Raw genomic sequence first — 16,805 nt, 5'->3', positions numbered from 1 at the left:
CTTCACGAGGGGTCAGGTTCTGATCACCGAACCACTGTCGGCCGTTTGCTTTTGGATGGTGGACCGCTCTCAACAACGGTGACATTGGCGTATAAAGACTCCAGCAGCTCCACTCCACTGCTGTTTATCAGTAGTCGTCTGGTCAGAAACTGACCGGTGATGATTGAGGTGAAGGGAGGGAGGGTGGCTGATGATTTCTGCATGGCAACAGGAAGCTGCAGTCTGTAACTGGGCTTCTAAAATGCAACTATATGACAGGTCTACAACAAAAGGGAACTGTTCATTTAAACAGGAGAAGTGTTACAAATTGGGTAGCTGTCATGTGTCAATATATATCAGCTCGTGTCGGATATAAAAACGGAAGAAATGCAAATGCAGAGGTTGGCTAAACTCATACATCAAATAGCTATGAAGGGAACATTTTACATCTCAGACAATCAATACTCTTGTCTTTGTTTTTGGAAATCACCCTTCAGAACTGGCCCTAATCAACTTTCCTAACTGGACCCTCCTGGAGCCATGGTCATCAAGAACTGCCTGAATACAGCCTTCTTTTCTGCTGATACGAGTAGACATTTCGCCTAAACTTACTGAAACAAAACCGACTAGCCTCTTATTATTCAGGGATAAGAGCACTCAATGAATCCGTACTCTCTTGATGCCAAGCTATATGTATAGAACTCGTGATTGCAGAGGAAAACTGATTAGAGGGCTTCTTAATGGCCTCCGAGAACAGTCACCCATTCTGCGGTCTTGTTGGTGATGCTTTTTTCATATTGTTTGCTTCTGGAAAACACGTCTAGATCAAGCTCTGAGACCAAATAGCTGATTATCAAACATTGCCCGCGGTGGTACCACAGCTGCTACCACCGTATATTGTGAATGAGAAGTCATTGTCAGTGATCATGGTGTTTGTCACATAGCAAAATATCTCAGTGGCAGTATTTTTTTTCTCAGTCTAGTAATAACTTCTACTAACATAGACCTTAACATAATAATAACAATTTGCAATTACACTTGGCTAGAATCACTTTCATGCACACATATAATCAAGCAGGCAATAAATCATTAAAAAACAATTAGCATAATCTTCTTTTAATTCCATTTACCACCCATGAATCACAAATGTAAATAAATGTTCTTCTGTGACTTTCTTGCAGTGTTATTGTAATTTTCGTCATTATGACTTGTGAGACAATAGATCTGAAATCAAACCCTGCTGTTCGTAATCGCTATGTGATTATGAGAGAGAAGACTTGGTGTAATACAAGGACTGCCAGGAACTGGCAGGACTTGGATGCAAAGTTCTGAATATGACTACTGAAGGCTGTGTGGGTGAAGAGCATTGCCTATCCCAAAGGGCTTTGCAGGGAGTGAGGCACTGTGTCTTTTGGATGCACCCCAGTTTGCAGTGGGCTGTGAAGGCCACAAACAGATGGAGTGCTCCCTCCAGCCAGAACCTCCATTCCTCCCGGGATATTCTGAGCTTGAAAGGTTGTCTTCTGAACATTCAAGTCCTACTCTTCAGGAGACCATTTCTTGGACACAGATGCTTACCTGTTGTGTAAGCTGCTTGAAAAATGCAGCCAGCCAAACTAAATGTTACTCTACAAAAATGTTGTTCAGATAAGTTTAATCTATCCATTAAATGCTATATCTGTGATTGATGTCATCTCTTCTGCTAATTAAAAATTGCTAATAATCCATTAATTATAAACTGCTCTCATTAGAAGCCAGTAATCCCCTTTTAGGTGTTTGTCCTGTTTCAGACAACTGACCAAAAGCAGCTACATCTTGATGAACTAAAAATATGCATTGCATATATTAAGAAAATCAAATATAATGTTTTTTAATGCTTTTCACCTACTCACTAAAGTAAAGTATCTGCTTAAATGCCACATGATTTAAAAAGTAGCAGGGCTACCACTTACTGGAAAATGCCATTAAAGTGATGGATTTAAGGCTTATAACCATGCACTGCACATTGGACTATGAATGCACATAGGAACAATTATGCAGTCTCACCAATGATTTTGGGAGAAGGTTAGAACCCATTTCTGTTTGGAAATGTCCATCTTGGTGACAAATGGTAGAGGTGGGCCCTCTAATCAGCATCTGACCAGGAAAGCTCACTTGGCACCCTTTAGAGGAGACAGTTCTGCCCTGCACAGATCCCCAGAAAAACCTTTCAGCTTTCAGAAACATCCTTCCTTAAACAATCTTGCCACTCACATGGACCACGTGCTCCTCTGAATACGTCATCGTCATTAAAGTATGTGCCTGTCAATCATCAAAGCAGGTGCCGGAGGACCTTATTTTTGGCATGAAAAAAAGACACAGATGGGCGGTACACCATCATGCATTTGCAATTCCTCAAGGTGGAAGTGAAGGTGATCTTCCACTTATCGCCAGCCCAAATTGGGATGAAATAGTAGATGCAGTGGTAAGTGTATTGGCTCCATATAGCTGCATCAGGTTGGCAGGATCCACAGGCATGAGGCCAGCAGTACTTAACTGTCACCTAATTCAGGCCTGCCTAATCATCCTTCTTCTTGAGAAGAACCCAGGCAAGGCTGTGGAGGTGGAGAGTGAAAAAAACACTGCCAGAGTGCTTACTTGATATAATCCTCAAGACCCCTGAACATTCCCTCTGGAGGGGTAAGGTTTGACAGGAAGTCGATAGTACTGTCCCAGGGACATTGCTGCTTGGTTGGCTTGGCTTTGTTAAAGACCAGATCTTGATACAAGCTGAAACTTTCGATGGATGAGAAGGCACATAAGAGCCAGAGGCACTTATACTGACAAAAGGACAACCAATGATCTCCCTGTCAGCAGTTCTGAGGGTTATGCACCTGCATCCAGGTTAAACCCTGAATCCAGACCAGTTCATGACAATTTACAACATGTACGCTGAGCGCTATGTTTATGTGGTGACTTGTAGGGGGCTGTGCTCTGTCCCTGACCAATAAATAATTACAATATTGTCTTTATGTTCATTTGTCTTCTTTAATCCAATTCAGGGTATCCAGCCAATACCATAACCATAACTGTTATACTTATTATACTTATTGTATTCATTTATTTATCAAATTATTTTCTTTTAGGGATTTTCCTGCACTTTGAACATAGCCAATCCCCCCCCAAAAGTAATCTCCCCTATCACACAACAGATGTCAGCCAGGGAGGGTGAGGACTGTCACACACTTCCTCTGAGGCACTTGCAGCCAATCACCACATCTTTATGAGCTGTAGCTCATGCAACATCTCAGGAGGATAGCGCTATCCACCCCCTTCTGATTCATGAGCTCATAGGCAGACATGATTGGCCAATCTCACTTGTAATTGACAGGGGGAATGAGTATGTCATCCTTCCCTCCCTGAAGGACACAGTCAATTTTACTCCCTCGGGTTTCCAGCCATGGATGGCTGTAGCATGATCAGGGATCAAACTCACACTCTCCCAGTGATAGGGCCAACACATTTCTGTTGTACCACTCAGATGCCCCATGTAGTGTTTATGGTATTACTTGAAATCCTTTTTTCTTGCACTATTAAAACAACAACAGGATGCACAGATTCCTGGCTGCAGCTTTAGAGAATATGAAATAATAAACATCAAATAAGTTTGGTAAATGAGATTAAAGTAGATTAAATTTAAGATGTTTTGCTGACAAAAGGGCATCTCAAACAAGCTTCTTGCTTGTGCAAAAAATGCCTTACTCTACATAATTACTGTGAAAAATTAACATATTTGCCAGTGCTGCAAGGAAAAAGAAGATAGAACAAAACTGTGTTGTAGTTTGAGTTTTCTATTTCATTTTCTTTCAATATAAAATTCAAATTTTTCCTTTTTTTTTGTAAACATTTTTTTTTCTATATTCAATATTAACAATGCCATGCTGACTTCTAGAACTTTGACCAGCTCTTTAACCATCATTGTCTATTGTTGTTTTTGTCCAACATAACTAGAATTACTTATTTTTTTATGATCATTATTTTATGATCAGAATCAAGCCTGGGCGGGTTAAATACGCGGTTATAGATGGCAGTAACTGGAGCTGCCTCTCTGCCGTGTTGAAGAAACTACCACGTGACGAGCGCACGACGGGATTTGTGTGGCTGCAGCAGGAGGCGTGAAAAGCGAAGCGCACATTGTACATTCTTGGCTGTTTGCTTAGAGACGCATAAGTAGGAATGCCGGAGAGAAATGAGGAAGACGATAGCCTGGGATATAAGCCATATGCCAGCATTTGGCAGCACGAAACAATTCCGCAATCGTATGGAGAAAGACAGAGTGGCGGTTTATTTCCCGCTCCTTTGTTTGGCAATAACACGTGCATCCTGCCTGGCCGATCAATAACAAGAACACAATTAAGGCATCTGCACTAAGTATTTTAGATGTTTCACTTCCCCAAGGGACATTTAAATTCGCTGAGATATTCAGTAAATGTTTAGGCGTTTATGCCTAAAAGCTTATACATGCCGTGTAATTGGTAGCATGCATGTTACCAGCTAATTGCTATTGATACTTTTCCAAGACTCTAATTAGAGATGGATATGTTTATTTTTAAATTATGCATTTTGAAATGACATCTGAGAACTCTTTTTTTACATGTTCTTTTTGATTATCGCTTTGATAAAAACTATTCGATGTCACCAGTACCCATGAACTCATTACTGTCATGATGTTATTCAGTGTGATAAAATTATTAGTAATTAGTAATTCTGGAGTTCATCACAGAAAACTATTTTCATCATTTTGAATAACTTCACATTTTCACCATTACTTCTCCACAATTTTGCAATGAAGCAATACTCGTTACATTGTCAGGATGGGTTGGGGGATCTTGTTTGTCAGTTTTCAAGTACCCTATACATAGGACAATAAAGACTCTTAGCTAGCTAGTTTGCTTGTTTTATGGACTACTGATATCATTTCACAGTGTAAGGTACTGTTCAATTTGGTCATTGGCATGGTTGAAGAAATGTAGGAGCATTATTTGGAAAACACAGAGGAACAAGTAAGTAACAGTAGTATGATGAAATAAAAGAGAGTAAAATTTCTTAATAGACAATGAACTGGCCATAAAAACTTCATTTTGCTCCTACTTTTCCTTTATCTTTTCAATGGTGCACTGAGGCCTCCTCTTCATCCTTAGAGCTAAGTGCTTGCCTCTGGTCAAATGGTCCATTACTGAAGCTGGCCCACTCTCTCACATCCTTCATTACCTGCTACATCTCATATAGGCCCAGCTAAGAACTGTACCAAGGTCAAATGGCTAGTGGTATTTAACTGTCCTCTCTGCAACTCCACAAACCCTCCCCTGCGCAAAAACTGTACACTGGGCTGACCCATGTTACACCTGACCCATTTGACAGGGCATTCACCAATTTATTTCAAAGCACACTTTCCAAATACTGTTTCAGTTGGCTAAAAAAGGAAAATGAGACCATTTTTTGCATTAAAGAAATGCACTCAGATGCTATATGCCATATTGGATCAATTCTTGAAAGGACTGTAATGGAAGTTTGTTTTGTCAATGAACTTGTGTGGCATGCCATGAATAGATGCTCATTAATTATGAATGACAGTCACCAGGTTCACCAATTCCTCTATTCCTCCAATTAGCCTGCTGCTGGTACTTCGATTTGGAGAAGCCAAATGTAAATGTATCACCTAAATGATCCAAGTGACATACAGTTATTTCTCACTTTGAGCTTAATGTGACTTGCTAGAGTCAACTTTCTCTCTAGTATTCATACTGGTAAGCACTATTAATGTATGTAATGACTAATTAATTGATTATTGAGAGCTGAGTGTTCATGGGTGACATCCCTTTAGTCTAACTATTTAGTTGTTTAATTTCATTTAATTAATTTTAAAACTTGATGTAAGAACTTCTGTAAAATGTAAAAGAAAAGGTTTTAGAGGTACACATTTTGATAACCAAGAATGAGAATAATCTTTTCATAAACGCTCAAGATGAGTCACGCTTTGATCTCAGTCTTACAGTCAATCCAGACCCTTATTCATTTTGTGCAAGGAAAGTAGAAATTAATATAGAACACTAATTAACACAGAGCATTTTATACCATGTTTGCCAAAGTAATAGAGCATTACAATTTCACATCTTTCAGCCTGAAAGCTGAAAGGAAAAAAAAAAAAACAAGCAGAAAGCACATGTAAATGTGGGAAGTGCTATATCGCTGAAACACAGAAAGCATTGTTTTAAAAAAATTATTCACAAATGCCACACTCTCTGTTCACCCCTGTTCATGAAGAATCACCCATCAAAATTAAACTTTATGCCTTTAATGACTGACAGAACTTAAATATGTTACAAATTGCCTTATTGATCTTATAAATAATTCTGTCTAAAATCGCTTGTAATTCTCTTATTTGTCTTAATGGTGAAAAATTATATTATTTGACGTGCTGAGAAAATGACGTGCTTTTGTATTGGATGTTGCTTATAACTGAACATGGAACTCAAAATTAGATGGTCCAAAAATAGATTTCTGTCTATTTAGTCTTGCCAATGTAAGTTAATACTGAATTCTTAGTGTGCTGTGTCCGACTTGTCTAGTCGACTGGTTTTATGAGTTGTACTTTAACAGTGCGAATACAAACTCTTCCTTGACATGCCAATTAATAATTCTCCCCTTCTCCTGCTATTGCCAGTATGAAAAATTAAGTAGTTTCTGAAATTGCCACCTTGGTGGGAGAATGAAAAAAGATGCACTTTTGTTCTGTATGCAGAGTTTAACATTGTGCTCAATCTTTTCCTTGAGGGCCTAAACTTAGTCACAGATTTTTTCATGCTTTCCCAAACAGTCATAATTCCACTATAGGAGCTGGAAAATTGCAGCACTCAATCAACCATCACGTTGTATAGGCAGGCAATGACCTTTGACCAATATGTTACTCAGTTGCTTAAACCAAAGGAGAGCTTTATAAACAGGCTATTGAATAAATAGGTCTAGATGAGCACATGGACTGTGTTCTAATTTTATTACCAACTGTTTGTCATATTGCAATTTACATCTGTGTATCTGTGTGTTTGAAAATAAGACAGGAAGCATTCAAGAACATAAGCAAGCAAAGAAACAAACAAAAATCATACAGCATTGTAATTTTGCTGTATTTTACCAACTTGACATCTCTGCATTTGAGTATGTGTGTGTGTGTGTGTGCCTTTGTTTCATTTTTGTGGTTTAAAATGTAACCCGGTCAGACACCTTTGGGGGAACTAGGAAACCAAATGCAGATATGCTTACCATGTGTTCTAACGTGATATTCCTACATTTATGTGAAAATAAAAGACAAAAATCTTTTCAATCATAGATCTTATTAGCTTACTAGCTAAGGCATTTTAATTATAGGATTACCGTATCAATTATAGGATTAGAATTGTAGTGTTCCATCATTTATAACTGCATATAACCTTACTGATAGCTTTGCTACTGAGGAATGTATTGTTTCTAGCAGGTCTGTTTGGTTCCTGGGATTCGGATGTTACTCTCCAAATGGCTTACTGGTAATTCCATCTGATGCTTTGCCAGGTACTCAGGTCCAAACCGACACCTGTTGTTTTGATTCAGGGTTTACAAAAGTTGTACATAAAGTGACAATATATCTATTTTGTTACTTTATTTTTAAAGCTCTTAATGCTATTTTATTCTATTACCAATGTTTAATTTTTTTTCATTGTTGGCTAAATAATACATTTGGTCAGTGTATTGGCTCTGCACTTTAGTAATTGCTATTAAAGTAAGTTTTTTTTTGCTAGTGTGGCAGATAAAGTCTTAAATATTGTATATTTCAATTCCTTGCAGTTCCATTTATACTGTGCACATTTATTGGGTTAAAACAGCTTACCAAATATTAACCAAATATTTATTTGTTAAACTAATTTCAAATAAACATATTCCAAATATGAATATAGAAATATTCAGCTCTGACACAATTGCCCTTGGCATGTAGCGGGGTTGCATAGCTGATTGCAAATTTCTGGCCTTTATAAACTGAAGTTTCTGAGAAGCCTGTTTTTATCACATGTAGGCTCTGTTGCACATACAGAGCCTCTACAGCAACTAATACTTATTACATTTTGAAATAAGATTTCAGAATTCATTGAGTCATGCATCAAATCTTTGAAGCAGGTAGGACCAAGGGGAAAAACCCAAAAGGAATCACAGAGTCACTGGTGTGGAATCATCTCTCCTACTGATGGTTTTTCAAGGGAAGGCCAGGCTTTAACCCAATTCAAACAGCCAGTGGACTCTGCTAGGCAGTGTAAGATCATTCAGGGCTGACAGCTGGGTGAATATACTGGGCAGTAGCAGTAAGGTTGGTTGCAGCCACTCACTGGAGTCAATATGCATTTATAGCATTTAGCTTCACCCAAAGCAACTTGTGATCACATCTAAATGCAACTTGTTTAAATTGAGGGTTAAGAGCCTTGCTCAGGGGACCAACAGTTGCAACATGGCTGTGGTGGGGCTTGAACTTCCAACCTTCCGATTACCAGTCAAGTACTTTAACCCCTGAACTACCACTGCCGTGTGCACATGATAGGGACAGTGCACAGCTCTGTGGTATATGTGCTGCACTCACCATCCTGCTTTCTCCTTGCATGATGCCAAATATTTGCCTTGACAGAACGTGAAATGACATCTGTGCAGTTTATGGGGCATATGACTACTTGTGTATGGGCTAAGTGAAACTGGCAGGTGTTAAGAAGCTTATCAGCCAGATCTCTTGATTATGCCTTTGAGCCGGAAGGCAAGACGCACTTTAGCCAGCCTTCATCAGAGGACGGACCCCCCGCTGAGGCCCTCTAATCAGGAAGCTGTAAAGAGAAGTTAATGAAGGCAGAACCTGTCTTCATTGTCTCCAGGAGTATCGAATCGTCCTTAGATGTCAGGGGCAGGTTTATTCACTAAGCTGTGTCATGCTGTGGTTTTGGGCCCGAAACCTCCCATCAGAGCCATTTCCTTTTGGCACCGTCCACCGTTTTTGGATGGCACCTTAAAGCTCCCTCCTTTAGGTAATGATCCTTTCCTGTCAAGGATATGGAACTGACACCAGGCCAGTTTCTGATTTGACTATGAAATGGCAGACAATTCCACCACCCACTTTTCATGTCATTACTGTTTCTGTCAGGGTGAAAAAAGCACTTATGTATGACTTCTATATAGTGTGCATCAGGTTGTATATTGATGGCATTGTTTTATGGTTTTACATGCATTATGGACATCTTTAATGCCATTCATTATCTGAAAGCATGTTCTTGAAAATACCCAGTTTTTTTCTTTACCAGAAGAAAAATATAAAAAGCAATCCTTTTTGTAAAGCACAGCTTTAAGATCAAAGATTTCCAGGAACTCATTCAGCATTTCTTCTTGAAAATATTGGCCCTTTTTCTTCCCCCGAGTGCATAAATGCTCTTATTTGCGAGCTCTATAGGTCGTGCTGGGCACGTGCTTGGTTGTATGCGGGTCCTGTCTGGTGCCTGCGACCCATGATGAAGCGTCTTGCCTCAGGTTTAAGTGATAACAGCGGAGCTGCCAGACCATAAAACCACATGCTCAGGGTTGCTAATCATGGCCATTCATCACCTACCTCACACCCCCTCATTTCCACAGGTCCCAGGCGGCGTTCTCCCCAGGCCCCGTTCAAGAGTGAGGATGTATTGGCACACAATAGGCATGTGTTCCATTCAACAGTCAAGGACTGGGACATGCACTCTCTCTCTCCTTTCTCTCTCTCTATAATATATATTATATATATGCCTATAATTGACAGCTTTTGGAGAATTTGGGGTACAATATATCTTTTACTTTACTATTAAAGCTCTGGTTTAATTCTGTTAATTATATTGCCAATGTTCTACTGCCATGCTCTCGCTGTCATTATATATATATATATATATATATATATATATATATATATATATATATATATATATATGGTAACAGTGGTTCCTGTGGAAATTGGAGCACTAAGGGCTGTGATCCTCAAACTGGGTGATAGATGTTGTTCCTGGGAACTGCTTGGAACCTGAGACCTCCGTCCAGAAAAGTGCAGTCCTTGGAACAGTCCAAGCTCCCAGGCCTCTGGTAGAGGACTCAAGCTTGAAGGACAAAGACCACCCTTGGGAGGGCGAGTGGGGATTTTTAAATTTTATTTATTTATTTAAATATATAACTGCCAGAAAAGGCTCGATTGTCATCATCAATTCCACCTCATACATTACTGCAGGAGCTGTCTACTGTATTACGGGCAAGAGATTTAATCAGCTTTACATTGGAGAAACCAAGAGAATGCTTGCTGATTGGTTTGTTGGACACCTTCAGACCATCAGAATTAAATATGTGTCCTTTCCCATGACAAGGATTTTATTACTAATTGACATTGCATTAATGATGTACCAGTTGCTACTATGGCAGCAATGAAATGGGGTAACTCAGAAAAAGAACTGATCTACACTGTTGGAAGTTTAGAATCCCATGGAATGAAGGCTATGATTTAAATATGTACTTATTGAACTATAAACTGGTTCCTCCTCCTACAAATTCAGAAGCACTTTGCTTGCATATCTGATGTGGCAGTAACATGCTGATTCTCCGGAAATCTTGTGTACTTCACAAAAATTTTGAATATCTCTCTCTCTCTCATTCATATATATATATATATATATATATATATATATATATATATATATATATATATATGTGTGTGTGTGTGTGTGTGTGTGCGCACATGTGTGCATGTGTATACTGTACTTTACTATATAGTAGAAGAGCGAAGAGCATATTGACAGAGGCCTGTCAGGAAAAGTGCAGGAAATGTTCAGCAGTAAACAAAAATCAGTTGATTTCACAGGCGGGTGTCTGATACGTGATTCACCCATGTTTTGTGCACTCTCTCCAAGAGCAAAGTGCAACTTCATAAACACATTCAGTCCGCATTATTTCAGTTGCTTGATTATGACAGATCTTGTTCTGGTAGAAATAGTGCAAAGTGCAAAGTCAACACAACTATTATGTGTGATGTGTAATATTAATGATCCTCGAGTAGATATCATAAAAGATTAAGTAAGTATAGAAGGGAGATGACAGACCCATTAGCCAGTTCAATTTCTTTGTATTTCTACAAAAACACCCCCCCTCCAAAAAAACTTTGAAAAGCACTGAATCTGCAAGAAGAACATAAAGGCTTTACTACATGTGTTTTAAGTAACCCTTTAGGTCACAATTGACTGTAATTTTCATTCAACCAATATTTATTTATTCTTTTTTTATGTTGATTTGTCTAATGGAACGCTGCACCAGGGAGCGTTGGACTCTGAACGCAGAAGCTCGTCTCACATCATAGAAATTATGGGACCATTTTCCTATGTGACACGACCCACTCAGACCTCTCCTCTTCTGGCTCACGGCAGGAAACGGAGCTGCACCAGACAAATAAAGGCGAATCTGTCTCCCGCGCCGTGCGGCGGTATTCCGTAGTGACACTGCTGCCGTGGAGCATGCTGACAGTGCCCTCTTTAACATGTCCATATTTACTCTGGTGCTTGCAGTGCTGCGACTTCATTAACAAGGAAATGAATGATGCGAGTTTTGAGGGAAGCCAATTTGCGGGGTGATGAATCAACCGCACCACAGCCTGCAGCCACTCACGGGACCATTAGAGCGGATGAGCGGCGTAACGCAGGCCAACTGGTGGGTGGGCGCCCCTGCCCACACTGGGTGGGGAGTTGGGAGGGTGGGGGAGCTACATCCAGCCAGTCATGGCATCTCACGCTTGGCTTTCAAGCTTGTTTTCGGGAGTCGTTGTTAATTGGGAAGTGATTGAAATAGAACTGTAGAAATTGAAATTATAGCAAACAAAAACTGATGACTGAGCAGAACTACTTAAAGGGTGATTTAGATTTTTTTACTGACATATTATATGCTGGGTATAACTCACTACCTCAGACTATTAAAATACTATATTATATATACACACACACACATACACACACACACACACACACACACACACACACACACACACACACACTGGCCACTTTATAAGGTATGGCAGCAGTATCTAGGGCAGTAACACTCTGAACCTCATCTGCACAAATCTTTGTGCGCAGTTCGTTAGCAATCCACAAGTTTCTGACCTGCTGACTAGACATTAGCTGGTTGACCATATTCTACACTCAGCACTGATATGGTAATGGAACAGCTGCGGGTGCTGAACTTGTACAAGCTCAGACACAACAGTGTTGCTGGGGCGTTTATACATGCAAGTGTGAAGATGGCCCACCACCCAACAGCAGTCCTGTGGCCACAGATGGATGGGTTATAAACTCAGGACACAAGCCTACTGTATAACGTGTATGTACAAGGTAGAAAGGTAATTAAATGTGTCTAGTGAGCCTGAATATTCAGGGTTTAAGCAGCTTCAGAGCTGGTTTGGTTTATAGTCATGCCTCCCTAGAGTGTTCCAAACACACCACAGTGCATTAGTCATTAAAAATAAAAAAAGTGTTTAAAACCATAGTTGTCCAACTATTTTACTGAGAACATTTGTGCTATGATTGTGGAACTTCCCCTTTCAAGGTAGATCTCTCATCACTCAAAAAAGTTACTGTAGGCCAAAGTCTGGTCTATGACGTCATGTTTTCACATACCCCCACTGCTTTGCACATATGAGGTCTCAGATGATAAAATGATAAAATCACAACAGTCCCTGCCCTACCACGAATGCCCTGATTATTCAAAAGTGTAAATCACTGTCTTTCCACCAGCTGTGAGTTCCTGTGGCTGTGATAGCTGATTGTTGTCCTACGGTGGAGGGGCGGTGGGACCAGTATGTGGTTGATTAGCTAATGGTGGTAAACCGTGTTCTTGGTCAAGATAAGGCTAAAGGCATTCTGGGTCTGGGGGAGAGGACTTTTAGAGGAGAGCTGAGCTCTGACTGGAGCTGGGGCAGAGCTGGTGGACTGAGAAGTCAGGCTTGGAGAAATCTCTCAGGGACTTGCTCTTTCTTTCTTTCCCTGTTCCACCCACGCCCTCCCCCACCCACTCTCTGTCTGTCTGTATCCATCTGTAGGTATCTTTCAGGTAGTATTTTCTGATATTTCTGTTGCATTTTTGTTATTTACCTTATGATGTGTATCCCATCATTACCATATCTAACCATCTATAATGTGTAACTAAACGGCTTGTATTCTGCTAATAAATCCTTGGACTCATGTGAAACTCAGATCTTTAGATAGTAATACACAATGGAAATTTGCTAGCCTGAGTGAAGTACTCATGGAGTATAATTTGCACCTATTCCCATCATTAGTTGTAAGCAGTGTACGAGTAATTAAATACCATAACCAAAACCTCTTATATTGCTACGTGGGAAAAAGTCTTTCACACAAAAGTCTCACTGTAATGAAATCAAACATCTAAGCATGATTAAATATCGCATTGCCCTGAGTCCAGATGATGAGGCTTGTGTAAAATATTAATGTTCTGCTTCTTATTTTGATTCCCCAGCACAAACTGTACTGAAACCTGAGTATGAGTCTTCAAACACAGAATTCATTAGAACACAAAATAAAAGGGGCAAGGTTAAAACCTTTAAACATAAAGATTTATTTTGTGGGATCTATGAGATGCAACAAAATGGAGTTATGAAATCCATCTTGGGAGGGAGATCAAAGAACAAGTTCTATTCTGACTAATATCTAACTACATTTATACTTACGCTGCTATAAATATTTTCACCACTGTTTATTCAACCCCGTCAACATCTTTCCCAATTTTCTTTTCCCCCTCAAACTCACACAGGGTTCTTGCATATGAAAATGAGAGAACTCAGTACTCAGAACTCCAGGTCAGCTGTTCTGAAACTCCACCCCCTTTACCTCCATCCTCTGACAGATGGATGAGTCACGCGCACCGCCATGCGAGCTGGGTTGGTGATGGTGGTGGTGGTGTAAGTGGGGGTAGCAGAAGCGTGCTGTGCAAGATTCCGTTTTTATCCTCTTCCACACGGAAGCACTTTTCTGAAGTAGCAGAATACAGGCTGTACAAATTAGTTACACATGAACAACCGTGTGGGCAATTTTGCTTTTGGATAGGTCTCACAGCATCAATAAAGAGATGATACACGCTCAGAAATTCTCCGACAGTGTGAATTGTGGAAAAATTGGGAAATAAAGAATGCTATAGATGTGTCATCTGAACTTGTTAAAGCCAGTAAACTTGACTTCCATTGGAAAACCGGTAGAGGACAAAAAAACAGCAGTGCTGAGAAATGTTTTTTTTTTGTTCTAGAAAAATGGCCCTGAAAAATGGGCCATCATGTACACAATATTTCAGCAGTAAATTAAATGTCTTATCCACGCTGCTTAGGATGTCATGTGGAAAGATCAAGCAGTTATTTTCTTATTTTAAAAATTTGTACTGAGCTATGCTGGCAGCAGATCAGTTGAGCTCTTGAACAACCAAAGCCTGCATATTTAAATCTCGCAAATGTCAGTCAACAAACTGTTACCCATTGCAACATCCTATATTATAGACAGACAACTTACTGATCTAGGATCAGTTTTTCCTGCAACAATTTACCTGCATTCATTAGGATTTAAAAGACAGAATATGCACGGGGGTGTTTGACATCATTATTCAGTGACTGAAGTGAGGGAGGCTTACTCTGAGGGCTGGGCATTAGCCAGGGTTCTTTCCACATCTCTTTTGAAGGGGCAAGTCTGTAAAAGGGGCCCAGATTCCTGCTGTTGTGTCAGTTGGCAAACTCTCAACTCAAATATAGAGCCATATAAATTCACTTCACACCTGAGCAGGAGCTGGCGGCAGTCAGCGTGTTATGAGTATTTGAAAATTTTCACAACTAATGAGGCATAATTTGCACATGAACGACGTATGGATACACGCGCACACACACAGACGCACACACAGACGCGCACACACACACACAGACGCGCGCACACACACACAGACGCGCGCACACACACACAGACGCGCGCGCACACACACACACAGACGCGCGCGCACACACACACACACAGACGCGCACACACACACACAGACGCACAAGCTACTTAAACACTTCCGGAAATGTTAAGCCGAAGGTCTAGATGATGATATCCAAAAAAAGACATCAAGGAAAAAAGTGACATCTGCTTCAGCTCCAGAGTTTCAAACATGCAATTCAACCTCCAGATAGGTGCCTCAGAACATAAATCATACACTCAAAACGGGTGGCGACAGGTGTATCACCACAGTCCTGAAATCTGTTTATGTCCCTTACAGCAATTAAACGGCACATAGCACCGCCTAACTATCTTTCATCTGTGATTCAGATGAACAGTCGAACGGATTTAGTATAGCATTTAATCACCAGCTGCTAGCAGGCTTTCAAAGAGTCTTATTACTACAGTTATATGGCAGCTTAACCTCTCAGTGAGCTCCCATACACCCAAAAAAATAATTTGACAAAGCATCAACAAACAAGTAAATAAATAAGTCAATCAAGTCATACCAAAGTGTCAAAATTACCTCTGGAGTGCGGCTTTGATTAGAGCTTTATGCGTGCCAACAAAACCATCAGCGTTCAGGTCTCATTCAGGTCCCGAACAGTTCAGGTCCCGAACAGTGCCGTGCCAAAATGGGAGAGTATGAAAAAGCTGAAAAGGTAGCGCGACTGACCTGTTCACTTGCCGCATTAGGTCAGGGCTCCATCTGAAGGAAGTCAGAGGCATACAGGGGAGGGAGGAGGGGGCGGGACAGAAACGTAGCCTGGAAGCGCTGTGGAGACAGCCGGTGAGGTGCTTTGAGGAGCTCCCCGGCTGCAATTAGCCGGTCGATGGCTACGTACTTGTCTAGACGGAGGTGTATCAGGCTCGCGTCTCGGCAGGCAATCCGTGCACGGTCGAGGGAGGAAACGATGAGGTGCTGGGGAAGATGGCACAGGGTGGAGAGACAGAGGGAAGCTCTGCTATAGCTCAGTTTCCTCTGTGTTACCCCTCCCAGCCCCCTCCCACTCTCTCGACGACTCTCTTGTTCTTTTATCTTTCTTTCACTGTCTGACCTTCTGTTACTCTTTACTCCTCCTCCTCCTCCTCCTCCTCTCTCTCTCTCTCTCTCTCTCTCTCTCTCTCTCTCTCTACCACATCTGACTGCAGTTAAATCATTCAAACACCAATTACAGGGAACTATTTAACTAGCTCATCAGTAATAAAGGACCTTCAATCGGATCCTAAGATGATGAAGATCCTGAAATGTGATCTCTTTAATAAGTATTTTGAGTCATTTTTCACTCATTTCACTCATCCTATATTTGCTATCATTAGTTAATTATTTTACATATCTAATAGTGTCAATGCAAGGATAATGATAATGAGAGGGGTGAAGTAATGGCAGTTTTTATTCTTTCTGAGCGTTATTCCGACTGCCGAACCTTTTACTCCTCTGCATTCAGTTAGATGAATTTTTGAATCTCTGATGCATCTTATTAAAGGATACCTGACCCGTGAAATAGTGGTGTAGACTTTGGCAAGGAATTGTTTGTTTGACCATTTTTAGTCCCTGTGGGATTCCCTTCAGTGGCAGGGGAGACATTACTGGGGGCAAATTGCAGAAAATTAGTTTCAAAACGGAGAGGCGTGCACAGCAGGGGGGACGCTGCCACTGTTGACGAGTGAATGCTCTCAGGCACCGTGATACAGTGTGGTATTTAGAAAACATCACTTTAAAAAATCCTGTCAAGAGCTGCATGGGGATTTAAACAACTCACG

The 16,805-nt window shown here is 40.6% G+C and overlaps 1 protein-coding gene across 1 annotated transcript in view; it reads right to left on the bottom strand.

Moving 5' to 3' along the window:
* LOC113571986 (cadherin-18-like) overlaps positions 1-15,900 on the bottom strand; it is a 71,383-nt gene extending 55,483 nt beyond the window's left edge. Inside the window, exon 1 of the mRNA XM_081723471.1 lies at positions 15,718-15,900. The gene's annotated coding sequence lies outside the window, so the exon portion shown is untranslated. The remainder of the gene's footprint in view (positions 1-15,717) is intronic.
* Positions 15,901-16,805: the final 905 nt, after the last annotated feature.

The sequence above is a fragment of the Electrophorus electricus genome, chromosome 11 (assembly GCF_041902795.1).
Source record: "Electrophorus electricus isolate QZ-2024a chromosome 11, ASM4190279v1, whole genome shotgun sequence".
Taxonomy (NCBI): domain Eukaryota; kingdom Metazoa; phylum Chordata; class Actinopteri; order Gymnotiformes; family Gymnotidae; genus Electrophorus; species Electrophorus electricus.
This window is presented reverse-complemented; position numbering and strand designations above follow the sequence as displayed.